The following is a 15992-nucleotide window of genomic DNA, read 5'->3' as shown; positions in this document are numbered from 1 at the left end:
GCTGGAGGTCTTCTTCTATGTGACAGCATGCATAGGTCTTTCAAGATACTGTAAGAATCCCTCACGTGTAAACTATTTGTGGTGTTCCTGTTATGATGAGTTCAGTACACACACCAGACCTGACAGTAGATTCTGCTGACATTTGCAAGAATGCCGACTTTTGAATCTCCATTTCAAATTGTCCCATCACAATATATGGTTCCCTTTCCTCAGAAACAAAACATAATAATGCTCCATTGGAGTGAATATGAAACATGTGATACGGCCACTAAAACAAGAAGCCAACTGGAGTGCAGTTCTGAAAAGCTGTATTTTTGTATCCAAAAAGACTAAAGAGTTTCATAATCTGTTTTTGAACATTGAATAGGTTTCCCATTCTAAAGAAAAGGTGCTATCCCACAGCCCTCATCACACTTTTTTAACCTGACATGCTCCAGAAGTGTTAGACTACCTTACATGAATCTAATGCCATTTTTGAAAATATGTGACATGAAGGGCCACTTCGTGTTTCTGTTGCTGCAGTGAAATGAAATCTCACAAAACAATGGCAATCAGGACCTTCAGTAAGTAATGCTATACCATACAGCATTGACAGAAATCCAAGGGGAGGCCATTTTGGACAGTGTTTTTGACATGGCAGAGTTCATATGTACTCCATTCCAGAATGTCTTTGTGGTGAACATTTTTAAAAGCTTATTTGATAATACAATTGGGACTACATTCCCCATACAAATTGGAATTCCTTATGATATCCTTGGCCACCAATCAAGTGAAACAGTAGTTCCCAGTCTTGGATCTCCAGATGTTCTTGGACTACAATTCCCAGAAATCCTGGCCAGTACAGCTAGTGGTGAAGGCTTCTGGGAGTTTTAGCCCAAGAACATCTGGGGACCCAAGGGTGGGAACCACTGAAGTAAAATATGAAGAACTGTGTACAAACAAAAGCACAATATAAATTAATATTGTGGTGATATAGTTCCATCCACACCTCTTCCTGTTTGTGGTCTGTCCAATTTGTAGTCAACCTACCACAATGTTATTTAAGCAAATGTGATTGTGAGGGTAATGTGGCCGTGACATCTGTCACCTCATTGATCACCAGGATGGTCTCACCTGATCTCACTGGCTTGACGGCTGTTCCCTTCCTCCCTCACTGCTCTTTGTGTGCCCTGTTACATAACAGCACTGATGTTACCTGTCTGTCATGGGTTTGGAGGGAAAGTTCCATCCTATGGGGAGTGGAAGGCGGGACATCAGGAGGAGGGGCTGTACTGTATAAATATGTGATGCCTGTGTGGTGAAGAGTAGATGCTGAGACAGACTGTGAGACACTGGGTTGGGACGAAGCAGCAGCTGGGGAAGAAGAAGCTGTTGTGGGAGTCTGGGTGTCTGACAGGGTACTACTGTGTGTCAGAGTACCAACCTGATAAGTTCAGGTGTCTGTGGGTTAGCCAGAACTGATGGGTTCAGGGTCTGTGCTTTAAGTTAAAGGTTCTAGGTGAACCAAACTGTATGCTTGTGTGTGTGAGAATAAGCCACGTTACTTTATTTTATTCACCTGATTGTTTTATTTACCCTGTTTGTATTTAAAATAAACCTTATTCTTTTGTTGTTTAAAAATCCATCCCTGGTCTGTGTGACTTATTATAGGGAATGGTTGGTGGCAGCTTAGTAACTGTGTGATAGATCCCAGTAGGTCTGGGTTTGTCACATTGATTGGTGTCCAGCGTGTGGGATACGACTGGTCCAGTTGTCCAGCGGTCCAGCAAAGCCTTGGCAAGTGTGCCCAGAGCAAGGGGGGTCTAGTCAGGGACAGTCTGAGGCGCGTAGGTAATCTTCTAGGTGTACCTCACGGGGAGGTGCACTAGTAGAAGAACGTGCCAACTGGGGAGACTTAGATTAAGGTGCTCTGAGGCAGCCTGATTTTGGCGGGAAAACGCTGAGGCAAAACTGCGTAGCAACAGTGAGCTAGCTTGCCAGCTGAGAGGCCCAGCAGAGGGGGGTAGGCTCTGACTCGATACTGTTGCAAGTTAGTGCTGAAGAACAGCAGCAATCTCTAGGGAGAGCTGGTTCTGAGGCAAAAAGGAAAAAAAGTGGTCGTTTTATTTTGAGGCTTGACTTTTTAAAGCAGCCTGTTCTGAGGGGGGGTATGCCCTTGACTCGAAGCCAGATGGCAGAAATGAGTGGAGTGAAAGACCCCCAGATTGACCAAGGTTCTGAGGATGAATTTGGCTCAGTGCAGGGGGACAGCACAGGAGAGCAAGACCCAGAACTCAGAAAAATACTCATAGCCCAACAGCATGAACTGAGGGTGAGGGAAATGGAGGAAAGGGAAAGAGAGAAACAGCGGCAATTTGAATTAGAGAGAGAGAGAGAAAGAATGGAAATGGAGAGGGAGAGAGAGAGAATTGCTCTGGAAAAAGAAAGAATGGCGTTTGAATTAAGAAAACTGGAAATGATGAACCAGAACAATAATAATAATAGGGATTCTGAGGGAGGCCAACTGTCTAAGGCTGACCTGAAGAAATTCCCTGTGTACCACAAGGGAGATTGTCCTGAGGTGTTCTTTTCCTTAGTGGAAAGAGCGTTTGTGGACTTCTCAGTGAGGGAAACTGAGAAGATGACCATCATGCGATCTTTAATCAGTGGTAGCCTGGCTGAGGTTTATGCCGAGATGCCTGAGGAACGGATGAAAGATTTTGCAGAGTTTAAAAAACTGGTGTTTGCAAGACATGGGATAAATGCAGAGCAGCTGAGACAAAGGTTCAGGTCCCTCACCAAGAAGCCAGAACAGACTTTTACCCAAGTGGGGGCCCAATTGGTGAGGCTGCTTGAGAAATGGCTGTCGCAGGAGGGAACAGAGACCTATGAACAGCTTAAAGACTTGATAGCCCTGGAACAGTTCTATTCAGTTCTGCATGGGGAATTGAAATTCCAGGTGAGGGAAAGGAAACCGAAATCTGTGGCAGCAGCCGCAGAAATCGCGGATTTTATCTCCCAAATAAGAAAGCCCTTGGGTGAGGGGAAATCTGTAGGTAAACCCAAAGAAACCTACAGCAAGTACTCTCAGGGACCAGGGAAAAGCCAGCAAGGGGGAGGGGCCCATGGTGAAGGGAAGCCCTCAGGCATGAAACCAAGCCCTCAGAATTTGGAGGGAAAACCGAAACAAGAGGAGAGAGAATCCAAATACACTAGAAAATGCTATTTCTGTCAGGGAAAGGGTCATCTAATCTCAGAGTGTGAGAAATTAAAGCAGCTAAAAGGAATGGTGCCTCAGAATTCTAGTGGGACCAAGCCAAAAGCTGTGTTCTGTGTCCAGAAAGAGCAAAGCTCATTGTCACAGAGGGAGCCTGTTGCCATGACTACTCAGTCTGGAACAGCTACCTCTGCTGATCAGGCTGAGGAAAATGGTCCTCTTATGGAGGTGAAGCGCTGCTTGCTGATAAAAACAGATTCTCAGTTGTTTGAGACAGCAGGAGTGGACGTAGGAATACTTGACCGTCAGTATAGGGGGCTGCGGGACACTTGTTCCCAGGTAACCCTGTGCCATCCAGATATTATTCCCCGGGAGTTTATAATCCCAAATGAGAGCATAAAGGTAGCAGGTATTGAGGGGCAGGTAATCTCTCTGCCAGTAGCAGAGGTACCTGTCAACTTTCAAGGCTGGAGGGGAGATTGGCGGATAGCGATTTCATCGACTCTGCCAGCAGCCGTGCTCGTGGGAAATGACCTGGCTGAACATGTGAAACGGGTGCTAGTGATTACACGCTCACAAGCCACCACAGGGACAGTTCAGGGGGGTAATGATGAGCCAGAGACGGAGGCAGAGGGGAGTTCAGAAGCTGTGGTGGAAACCTTAACCACAGACAGCAGATTTGGACAGGAGCAGAAGGCAGACGCCACTCTCCAAAAGTGTTTTGAACAGGTGACTGACGCGCAACTAACACCTGAAACCCCAGTGAGATTTCTGGAGAAAAAGGGGATTTTATATAGAGAAACCCTGAGAAATATCTCAAAAGGGGGAGATGGGATCAGAAGTCAGCTGGTGGTACCTGAAAAGTATCGCCCCATGATCTTACAGAGAGGTCACTCTGACATGTTTGCTGCACACTTAGGAGTGAACAAAACACAGCAGAGAATCACACAGAATTTCTACTGGCCTGACATAGGGAAGCAGATCAGGGAGTTCTGTAAACAATGTGATGTGTGTCAAAGGCAGGGGAATAACCGCGACAGGACTAAAGCAAAGTTGTGCCCTTTGCCTGTGATTGACACTCCGTTCAAATGCATAGGGGTGGATATTGTGGGACCTTTGCCCAAGGCCACAAAGAGGGGGAACAGGTTCATTCTAACAATTGTGGACCATGCCACAAGGTATCCTGAAGCCATACCCTTGACTAACATTGAAACTAACACAGTGGCCGATGCTTTGGTGGGGTATATGTCCAGGATGGGATTTGCCTCAGAGATAATCACAGATTTGGGCGCATCGTTCACATCAAAGCTCATGAAACGCTTATGGCAGATCTGTGGAATTAAGCACAAGGAAACCACTGCTTATCATCCTGAAAGCAATGGGTTAACTGAGAAGTTCAATGGGACTCTAATGCGCATGATTAGGGCTTACTTGGCAGAGAATCCAAACAATTGGGACCAGAAGCTGCAATCCCTTTTGTTTGCTTATCGATCAGTGCCACAAGCCAGTACCGGGTTCAGTCCATTCGAACTTTTATTTGGGAGAAGGGTGAAAGGGCCCCTTGATTTGATAAAACAAAATTGGGAGCAGATCACCCAGGATGACCCACAAGACGTTGTGACTTACATAGACACCTTGATGAATGACCTAAAGCGAAATCTAGAGCTGGCAGCAGAAAACCTGCAAGCGCAGAAGGTCAAACAGAAAACATGGTATGACCGCAAAGCTAGAGAGAGGCACTTTGACCCAGGGGAGGAGGTGCTTTGGCTTAGGCCCTGCAGAGAGAATAAGCTGCAGCTCAAATGGGCAGGACCATATAGGGTCATTTCCAAGATGTCAGACCTGAACTACCTAATAGAGCAAGAGGAGAACCAAGCAAGGAGGGTGGTTCACGTGAATGCCCTAAAACCCTACTACAGAGGGGAACAGAGGGTTTTATTCGCGATAAAAGCAGCTGAGAGTGAGGAAGCTGAATTACCCTTCTGGGAGGGTAGAGGGGAAGTAAAATACAACCCAGAGGAGGTAAAGATCAGTCCTGCACTCACCCAAGACCAGCAGCAAGAATTAAAAATGCTGCTTAATAAATATCAACAGGTATTTTCCAACAAGCCGGGGATAGTGAAGGGAGTGATGCATCGGATCCACACAGGGGATGCACCCCCGCAGGCAGTATCCCCATACCGAGTAACGGGACCCTATAGGGACAAGGTGCGGAAGGAGCTGGACGAAATGCTGAGGGAGAACATAATCGTCCCCTCTTCTAGCCCTTGGTCCTCTCCAATAGTCCTTGTGGACAAGCCTGATGGGAGCATTAGGTTTTGTGTTGATTACAGGAAGTTAAACCGTGTAACCACTCCTGATGCCTACCCAATGCCCAGGCTAGACAACCTGATTGAAACCATAGGGGGTTGTCGGTTCATCTCATCATTGGACCTGGTAAAGGGATATTGGCAATTAAGAATTGATCCCAGGGATCAAGAAAAGACTGCCTTTTGCAGCCCTTTTGGTCTCTATGAGTTTCGAGTCCTGAGCTTTGGTCTCAGGAATGCACCAGCCACATTCCAAAGGCTGATGGACCAGACCTTGGCAGGGCTCAATGACTTTACAGTGGCCTACATTGACGACATAGGGATCTTCAGTAATACCTGGGAAGATCACCTGATACACCTGGAGTTAGTGCTGCAGAGGTTAAGTGCAGCAGGGCTAACAGTAAAGGCCAGCAAGTGTCAGCTGGGTAGCCCAGAAATAAAATACTTGGGTCACATGGTAGGGGGAGGAATGATAAAACCCCTGGAGGCCAAAATAGAAGCTGTTCGTGATTGGCCTAGACCCAACACCAAGAAAAAGGTCAAATCATTTCTTGGGTTGGTGGGCTACTACAGAAAGTTCATCCCGAGGTTTAGCGAGATTGCGGCTCCGCTGACCGATCTGACGAGGAAGACGGCTGATGACCGCATCCCGTGGACCAGCGACTGTGAGGCGGCGTTCCAGAGGTTGAAGGAGGCGTTAATCAACTATCCTGTCCTGCGTGCTCCAGACTTCGACCGGGAGTTTATCATCTACACCGATGCGTCTAACAGCGGGGTAGGAGCAGTTCTGTGCCAAGAGGATGAGAATGGTGACCAGCATCCAGTGTCCTACCTGAGTAGGAAACTTCAAAAAGGTGAGAGACATTTGGCAACCGTGGAGAAGGAGTGTTTGGCCATAGTCTACGCGATCCAGAAGGCCAAGCCTTACATCTGGGGAAGACATTTTGTTCTGTGTACTGACCATTCACCATTGCAATGGTTAAAGACAATGAAAACCCACAATAGCAAACTTATGAGGTGGGCTTTGAACTTACAGGACTATGACTTTGAAGTGAAGGTGGTCAGAGGGTCAGTGAACTGTGTTGCTGACGCCTTATCAAGAAGACCTGAAGACTGAAGACGGCGAAAGAACATGGACTATATGTATATAATGAAAACAAAAAGTTAAAATGTACCTGGTTTTGAATTTGGTTGGTATTAATAAAGGTAAATTGATGTACTGTATATGGTAAAATGTTTAAATGCATATTTGCTATGGTTAACTTGGAGTGTAAGTATATGTAAGTATTATATGGTATGTATAAATGTTGTTGTGTATTTTATGCAGGTTGTTTTTTTGGTGAAAAGCACTTTTAGCTTTCCCCCTACAAAACAACTTTTAAAGAGGGGAGGTGTTACATAACAGCACTGATGTTACCTGTCTGTCATGGGTTTGGAGGGAAAGTTCCATCCTATGGGGAGTGGAAGGCGGGACATCAGGAGGAGGGGCTGTACTGTATAAATATGTGATGCCTGTGTGGTGAAGAGTAGATGCTGAGACAGACTGTGAGACACTGGGTTGGGACGAAGCAGCAGCTGGGGAAGAAGAAGCTGTTGTGGGAGTCTGGGTGTCTGACAGGGTACTACTGTGTGTCAGAGTACCAACCTGATAAGTTCAGGTGTCTGTGGGTTAGCCAGAACTGATGGGTTCAGGGTCTGTGCTTTAAGTTAAAGGTTCTAGGTGAACCAAACTGTATGCTTGTGTGTGTGAGAATAAGCCACGTTACTTTATTTTATTCACCTGATTGTTTTATTTACCCTGTTTGTATTTAAAATAAACCTTATTCTTTTGTTGTTTAAAAATCCATCCCTGGTCTGTGTGACTTATTATAGGGAATGGTTGGTGGCAGCTTAGTAACTGTGTGATAGATCCCAGTAGGTCTGGGTTTGTCACATGCCCCTCCAGAAGCTGCATATTGAGTAGAAGAGGACAGCCAACCCAGATAAGTAAATGTGATAACGGGCAAGACAAAATGGTATAAATAAAAGAAACATGAAAGCGATGGAAAGAGCGTAGGATTTCAGCAGTGAATTAATTTTGTTTAAGTGACAAATGAAGTGGTACTTTAGAATATCTGATTGATGTGTTCTTGTGAAAGAAGTGGAATATTTTAGCATAGCTCGCTGATGCAGTCCTTACCAATCAAGAAGCAGATGCTTTAATACTGTACACCATTACACTGAAAAGGTAGGCAGTGTTTCTGTCTAGAGTCTTGACAGCAGTTTTTCCTAGCTACTTCACTGTAAACTTCCCAAAACTGAGGGAAATGTGAATATTTATCTCTTTTCAGGCCTGACTCTTACATTCATTTTTGATAAACCTTCAACAGGTGACCTCAGCCATTTATACAAGTCTTCTGAATTGACAGAAGTGAGAATGTCCAGAATTTCCAGATTATCCTCTCCATGTCCACCCCCAGAAAAAGGGGAACGTGGAATTTGTCATGTTCTCCAAATGTTTAAATTTCAGGGTAGCTCCAATATCTAGTAAATATATGCTATCTGAAAACTGCAGGGATACTGATATGGCAAGTAATTGCTTAGTGTGTGTGGGGGGGTGTTTGTTCTGCTATGTTGAGAGTAGCCACATTCACAGAAAATGCATGGCATCTTGTGTCAAGGCAGGAAGCGTGAGCCACACTCCCATCCTCTGATGATAAATCTCTGATATCTCAGAACCTCATTTGTCAGCACAACACTCCCCACTCAGGATAATGATCATCTCAATGTTTTCACTATTCCTCAGAATTCACTCTAGTGCCAGGGCAGCCTAATCAGTTAATATAAAAGCTGAAGAACACTGTTTCCCTGAAAATAAGACCTAACCTGAAAATAAGCGTAGTACGATTTTTCAGGATGCTCGTAATACTGTATAAGCCCTACCCCAGAAATAAGCCCCAGTTAAGTGAAACCCCCACCCTCCACCATTGGGCAGCAACCAGAAGAAGATATAACTGTAAAAAAATCCCCTGAAAATAAGCCCTAGTGTGTTTTTTGGAGAAAAATTAAGATAAGACAGTGTCTTATTTTCAGGGAAACACAGTAAAAGTTAGACTTCAAGCATACCAAATTCCATCCACAAGCCTTGAAACACCTTGAATCCAAGCACATTCTGTAAACATTGTCCCAGTGCCAGAATGTAAGAACACAAATGAATAAAAATAGGCCATCCCTGTGGAAAACCTGTACAAACCGAAACATCAGTCTTATTTGATTTCAGGACATAGGTTTGCTCAAGTAGGGTTCAACTTTGATTTGAAAACATTATAAAGATTTTGAAAACTCAGCTGTATATTCAGATTAATTCCAATTCTAAAGATATATAATCCTGAAAACCTTGCAATGTGGGGAGGGTTGCTTTCTGACCAAGAATAAGACAGGCCTGAAGGACTGAAGAATACAAAGTTATTCTATTCTTCAGGACCTCGACTGAATTTTGCACTGTGGTGTCTGTAAAATGGGTGATATGGGATGTGACAACTGATTTCCCAGATGACACCTGCACTTCTTTATTCATCTCCTGCTAGCTAGTGTTATATAGGCAGTTTCCCTTATTATTCCAAAAGATCTGTCTGTCTTTCTGTCTGTCTGTCTGTCTGTCTGTCTGTGTGTGTGTGTGTGTGTGTGTGTGTGTGTGTGTGTGTGTGTGTGTGTGTGTGTGTGTGTGTGTGTGTGTGTGTGTGTGTGTGTGTGTGTGTGTGTGTGTGTGTGTGTGTGTGTGATGTGGTAGGCCTGTTGTGTGCTCAAAGGAAAATCACAAACTTATATAGGGTTAACTCAAGAAAAAATAATTTGGAGGAGCAGAGGTAGAAGTCAGGAAAAGACCATTCTTCAGACAAACAGTGATTAAAATGGTGCCGTGTCAATCTTTGATATAGGATGTTTTAAAACTTAAGGAGCTGCTGATGTAACCAGAAATATTGAGGGTCCTTCAATATTCCCTGAGCTAATCCCTGATTGCTATACTATTAGTTAACTTTGCCATCAGGCCAACCTACTCGTTAATTTGCCACCTCCTCAGAGTAATTTTCTAGTAAAACTAGTTGTTGAGCTGCGCTATGGAAGCACTAAAGCTTAGAGGAGAGGATAAGTTCCACATGCCAGTTATTATTGACAGCCACTCTGCTGGTCCTTTCAGAAGGAATGTTGAATGTTGCCATCCTTAATAGTGTGCAAGAACTGATTCACACAACATTCAGAGGCCACTGGGCATGCGCTGGCCTCAGTAGGTCATTGCTTGTATGGAGGAGCCTGAAGGCCTTTGTTTCTTCAAAAGAATTCTGCTTCCTCAAAATGCAAAGCTCCCTTCCTCCTGGTGTTCTGCTTCAGCTCAGTTTCCATCAGCATTCACAACCTGAGTTTGTAATGAAAGGGAATGATTGTGGCTCTAAGCCCACGTCTTTATTTCCTCTTGTGTGAGTGAATGGCCACTGTTCCCATATAAAAGAGAAAGTAATGTGTGATGGTAGGAAAAGCTGCTGCGCTGGGGGACAGTTTTTCCACCTGCTTCTGATGCTGGTTTTCTTATCCCTAAGGTGCAGGATTTCTTCTGGATGCCAAGGTAAGTGCTAGAACCAGAGCTTGCACAATCAAAACACGGGGACTTTCTAGTCAGATATCATCTGCCACCACCACGGCCACACTCACCCTGAAATCTCCGTTCTTACTTGACCACAATTTTTACAGTAGTGGAAGGAAACCTGGTTCTCCCAACATCAATAAGCTTTGTGAGCTGCCCATTATCTTGTCAACTGTTCATTATATTATGTGGTAACTACGCCCTGAATGGGCATTTATGACTCATTAGCTGTACAAAAAAAAAAAACCTGGTTTAGGTGACAATGACAACTTTACAGCAAGTTTGTTGATATGGATCAATGCAGGTGTCTGCATTTTTCAGGATGGGGTGTGATGAACGCCTGCATCCACAGTGCTGCTCAGGAGTTTTTGCAGCACACAAATCTTACCTCAACACATACACTACCTGTCATAATTATGGGCATTTGGACATAATCCATATGTACATAAAGTGGTCCTAGCATTTCAGGGTAGACAGGACAGAGAACAGATTGCAGATAGGTACCATGCCTTGGCGCTAATGGGAGCAGGATATAAATCAAATGGATGGATGGATGGATGGATGGATGGATGGATGGATGGATGGATGGATGGATGGATGGATGGATGGATGGATGGATGGATGGATGGATGGATGGATGGATGGATGGATGGATGGATGGATATTGTCCCCTGGTACTCTGTTTTGTTTCTTCCCATTAAAACAAATGGCTGCCATTCATTTATGTGGAGAAAAGTAAATCACTGCAGTTGTGAGGTCATGCTGATGCCAGCTGGCCTTTGCTGAGACTGATCTCACTGGAAGATGCCATACATCTTTGTGCAATGACATTCTTGATGCCATGCAAGATTTGGCTTGGTTTGCAATAGACAATTCCTTTCTGTTTCTATGAGGAATGACTACTTGTCAGGATAACTTCTGGGATCAGAAATCATTTGCTGGGAAGCATAAGCAGAATGATGCCCTGCTGGAGAGTTTCTCATATCGACTTGGCGAATAGAATATTGTGTGAACCGAATATTGAACCAGGTAAGCTTTTTGTCCGATCCAGCATGGTCATGCCTTGGTCATAGTCATGGTCCGTTCTTCCACACAGAACCATTCATTACAGTAACAGGAGTTTTCTAATATAAATATAAATGATTCTGTACCCTATCATTATTTTGTTAGCAGCTGAAATTATCTAAATAATCACATAGAGCAATACAGTGCATAAGAATCAACTTTCTTTTTTGCTCCACCCAAATGAGAAGGCCTTATGTTTATAATCAGGGCTCTTACATTTGCACATTTGAATAATCAGTAGTGATGACAGTACACATTATTCCAGTAGGTGGCTAATGCCGACATCATGCAAACCAAGCTGTTGCTTTACAAGTAATGCAGAGCTAATGCAACTTGTCAAGCCAGACTCAAGTAGTCAGCATCAATAAGGGAGCTTATATCAGGGACACTTTTGCTAGGTGAAAACAACCACTGCATTAAATTGCCATATGCCCTGGTGAGCAATATGTAGTTATAAGGTACGGGCATGTGTTGCTATTTAAATACACAATGATAAATTCTGTAGTTTATCATAAATCCATATACATAGCTATGAATCATCCCAAGAGTCATTTAAATAAAAAAGGGGAAAAGAAACTCTGATCCCATCCACACTGAGCATCTCAGTATCCATATGAAGCAGGGCTGAAAATACTGTCAATGGAGTCAAAGCAAGGGGGGAAATTACTTGCTTTTCAGAGGTTTTGTTTTGTTTTGTTTTTAAACCACTGCTGCTGTATTTTTGTTCTGCTTTGCTTCAGTTTGCTCCGGGGCTGGATCTGCTCATGTGGACTCTTGGACTTCTTTGTGCCAGGCTGGTCTTCACACTTTGTGGGTGGGTGTCATTTGATGGTGTTTCCTTATGGGCATTTTTCTGCACCCTATGGACACTCCCCCTGAAAACACAGATCTGCAGCTTGGGCGTGACCCTGGATTCATCTCTGAGCCTGGGTGCCCAGGTTTCAGCAGTGGCCAGGGGTGCATCTGCACAGTCAAAACTAGTGCACCCGTTGCACCTGTTTCTTGAGAGGGCTGATTTGGCCATGGTAACACATTCCCTAGTTACATCTCGGGTGGATTACTACATGGAGTTGCCTTTGGAAGGTGTCCGGAACTTCAGAGGCTCCAAAATGCCGCAGCCAGATTGCTAACTGGGCACAATTAAAAGTGCTGGTTTTAACCTTTAAAGCCCTAAATGGCTTGGGTCCAAGCTATTTAAAAGACTGCATCTCCCTCTACGAATCTATCTGGTAATTAAGATCATTGGGGAGGCTTTTCCCTCAGTCCCACCACCCTCACAAGCATGCCTGGTGGGGACACAGGAGAGGGCCTTCTCTGTCACTGCTTCCAGACTCTGGAACTCCCTCCCATGGGAAGCCAGGCTGGCCCTTGCTTTTGCAAGCATGCAAAGGCATTTCTAGTGACTTGGTATCCTGAGGTTTTTTTTTTAATGAATGGATTATTGTTCTCTGATGTTTTTAAACGTGTTTGTATTGACCATTTTTAATATAATACTTGTTTAATCCTTTTAAAATATTTGTATTTTCACTGTTTTTAGCCTTTAAATATTATCTTTGATTGGATCCTTTTAAGGAGAAAGGCAGGGTGAAAATATTTTAAATAAATAAAATAAATAAATACGTAGGTAAGGAGAGGGTGGAAAAGCAGAGGGGAATCTGCATTGGGAGTGAAATGTCATAGTGCAATTTATTTATTTATTATTTATTTATTTGATTTATATCCCGCCCATCTGGTATAACATACCACAAGCATGGGCAGGCATTACTGGGACAAGCCTGTGTATCCCAGTATCTCCAGCAACAAATAACCTCATCTGTTAGGTGTGAAAATGCCCAGTTTTCACAAGGCTGAAGCTGGTTACTTGTGCCAAATTCCCTATTCACGTAAAGTAGGAACAAGACTTCCATCATTAAAAGGCATAAGGAACTGAACTTTATATTCCCTTGTATCTGGGGGGTGGCGGGTAGTGTTGTCCATTAGGGGCAAGCAAAGCACTACCTCTCTCTCTCTCTCTCTCTCTCTCTCTCTCTCTCTCTCTCTCTCTCTGATTACTATAAAGGGTAATATAGGCCATATGTTACTCCCAATCCTCAGGCAGTATGGCCAGTGGCTGAGGATTCTGGGCATTGTAGTCTAATGCCATTTGGTAAACCCAAAGTTGGCTATCCCTGCTCAGTGAGATGGCATAGAACTATTTCCATCCTATACGTTTCTTAAGGCAGAAGATGCTATCAAGAGCAAATGCTCATGCTGATAACAGCTAAAGTATGTAGATAGTGATAAGAGAATAGTTCAACTTTTCATTGTTATCCTTCATTGCAACACAATGGGGGAAAATGGGAGCTAGCAAGAAAAACCCCTCACAAGGTTGTTATGTATATGCAGTTATACAATAGCAGCGAGTGTATTCTCTAAAACGTGCTGTTTCGCAGATAATGCTCCCTGTGCATGTGAAAGCAGACAGACAGAGATGCTAAAAGAGGCAACTCCCTCCACAATATTTTCCAGAACTTGAAAGTCTACATACCATACTTAATGAGTGTTGTGTTTAGAGCCCTGAGAATCTGGGTTGTGAGATGGTGGTGAATCATGCTCCTCCAAACTCAAAGAAATGTCTTTTGTTGTTGTTCTTGCAGCCAGTCATTGTCTGGTTCTGTGATAAACTACAAAATCTAACTAATATGCTAGCCTTTGAAATATTAGGAAACTCCTCTTAGAAAAGATGATTTCACTTATCAGGCCTAAGATTCCGAATAATATACTATTATGTTCTACTTATATTGGTTGAATAAGCTTAAAAACCTGTGGTTGGGAAAAATTATTTGTGAAGAAATGCTCAAAATGAATGAGTAAAGGGAAAAATATGCCTATCAATTTACTAGATTATACCTGATAGATAGATAGATAGATAGATAGATAGATAGATAGATAGATAGATAGATAGATAGATAGATAGATAGATAGATAGATAGATAGATAGATAGATAGAGAGATAGAGAGATAGAGAGATAGAGAGATAGAGAGAGAGAGACAGACAGACAGACAGACAGACAGACAGACAGACAGACAGACAGACAGACAGACAGACAGACAGACAGACAGATGAACTGCCCAGAATTTTTATTTATTTTATTTATTGTATTTATATACCACCTCATTAGTGCAGTGCACTATTCTGGGCAGTTTACAGCAAGCTAAAAAGATGTAATAATCATATATAAATAAACCAGTTAAACAAACATATTCATTTATATACTCTAAGGCTTGTTGACCATTCTTGAAAATATTGAAAATACAATAACAACACTGACTAGCATTGTGTCCTAACAAAGCAGCTGTTAGAAACGGCATCTGCTTTGCTTTATTGGTTTGTTGTTGTTTAGTCGTTTAGTCATGTCCAACTCTTCGTGACCCCATGGACCAGAGCACGCCAGGCCCTCCTGTCTTCCACTGCCTCCCGGAGTTTGGTCAAATTCATGTTGGTGGCTTTGGTGACACTGTCCAGCCATCTCATCCTCTGTCATTCCCCTTCTTCTCTTGCCCTCACACTTCCCCAACATCAGGGTCTTTTCTAGGAAGTCTTCTCTTCTCATGAGATGGCCGAAGTATTGGAACCTTAGCTTCTGGATCTGTCCTTCCAGTGAGCATTCAGGGTTGATTTCCTTTGAAATGGATAGGTTTGTTCTCTTTGGAGTCCAGGGGATTCTCAAGAGTCTCCTCCAGCACCACAATTCAAAAGCATCAATTCTTTGGCAGTCAGCCTTCTTTATGGTCCAGCTCTCACTTCCATACATCATGAAGGTATTCTCTTCATTGATTGCTGCCTTGTTGTGGTGAAGGGGCTTGAGTAATTCAGAGAAGCTATGGGCTATGCCATGCAGGGACACCCAAGACAAACAGTTCATAGTGGAAAGTTCTGACTAAACATGATCCACCTGGAGCAGGAACTAGCATGCCAGTCCAGTATCTTTGCCAAGAAAACCCCATGAACAGAAACAAAAGGCTTTATTGGTGCATAAAGCCAAATTAAACCAAAGACTCACTTAAACTCTGAGAGGCTGTGTGTTGTAGTGGGTAGAGTGTCCAATTAGGACACAGGTGAGCTGGGTTCCAATTCCTGCTCAACCTTGGAATTTTACTAGGGAGTGGGATGGAGTTGCCAAAGTAAACTGCTCTTTGAACATCTCACTTAGCGGTACTTCAAAAACCCTATAAGTCAGAAGCAGTCTGACAGTGCTCAACAGCAATTTAAAGACTAGCCTATTTGTCTAATTTGCTTGATTTGTACTGCTTGTTACTTTTGCTTCTAACATAATTTCATTTCCAGGCTTTGTTCATTTATTATTATATTCTCTCCATTTTACATGTACTCATATATTTGTCTTTGCTTGGATGTAGCTGCCAATCACCAATGGCCAATGAAAGATATCATCATTAAGACTTATACCTATGATCTCCCTAGAATTGTTAATGACCCTTACCAACAAGTTAAGATTATCACCATACTGGACCTTCTGCACCTACGTTGCATCTCACAATCCCTTCTTCCTCTTGTTTATATAAATCTGTGTACTGAGACTTTAATTCATGCATCTGACAACGTTGGCTACAGTCCATGAAAGCTTAGGATGAATAAAACCTGTTAGTCCTGAAGGTATCAGAACATTTTGTTTATTAGAGGCCACATTTCAAGTGAAGGCTGTTTTCATTTGTTTAAAAATACACATAAAAGCAACATATACACATAATTTCCAGGTGGATAGCTGTGTTAATTGTGTCCCCCCCAATCAACAAAGAGCCTTGT

General features: G+C 43.2%; 1 protein-coding gene and 1 long non-coding RNA gene across 2 annotated transcripts in view; one reads left to right on the top strand and one right to left on the bottom strand.

The window, feature by feature from the left end:
- The window catches only part of XG (Xg glycoprotein (Xg blood group)), a 34187-nt gene that overhangs the window by 15006 nt on the left and 3189 nt on the right, over positions 1 to 15992 (bottom strand). The window lies entirely within an intron of this gene.
- On the top strand, positions 9999 to 11703 carry LOC144588151 (uncharacterized). Its single transcript, XR_013543520.1, has 2 exons — positions 9999 to 10105; positions 11017 to 11703. It is a non-coding gene; the product is annotated as an uncharacterized LOC144588151 (long non-coding RNA).

This window comes from Pogona vitticeps, chromosome 3 (genome assembly GCF_051106095.1).
Source record: "Pogona vitticeps strain Pit_001003342236 chromosome 3, PviZW2.1, whole genome shotgun sequence".
Lineage (NCBI taxonomy): Eukaryota > Metazoa > Chordata > Lepidosauria > Squamata > Agamidae > Pogona > Pogona vitticeps.
The sequence above is the reverse complement of the archived record's forward strand: the minus strand, read 5'-3'. Positions and strand labels throughout refer to the sequence as shown.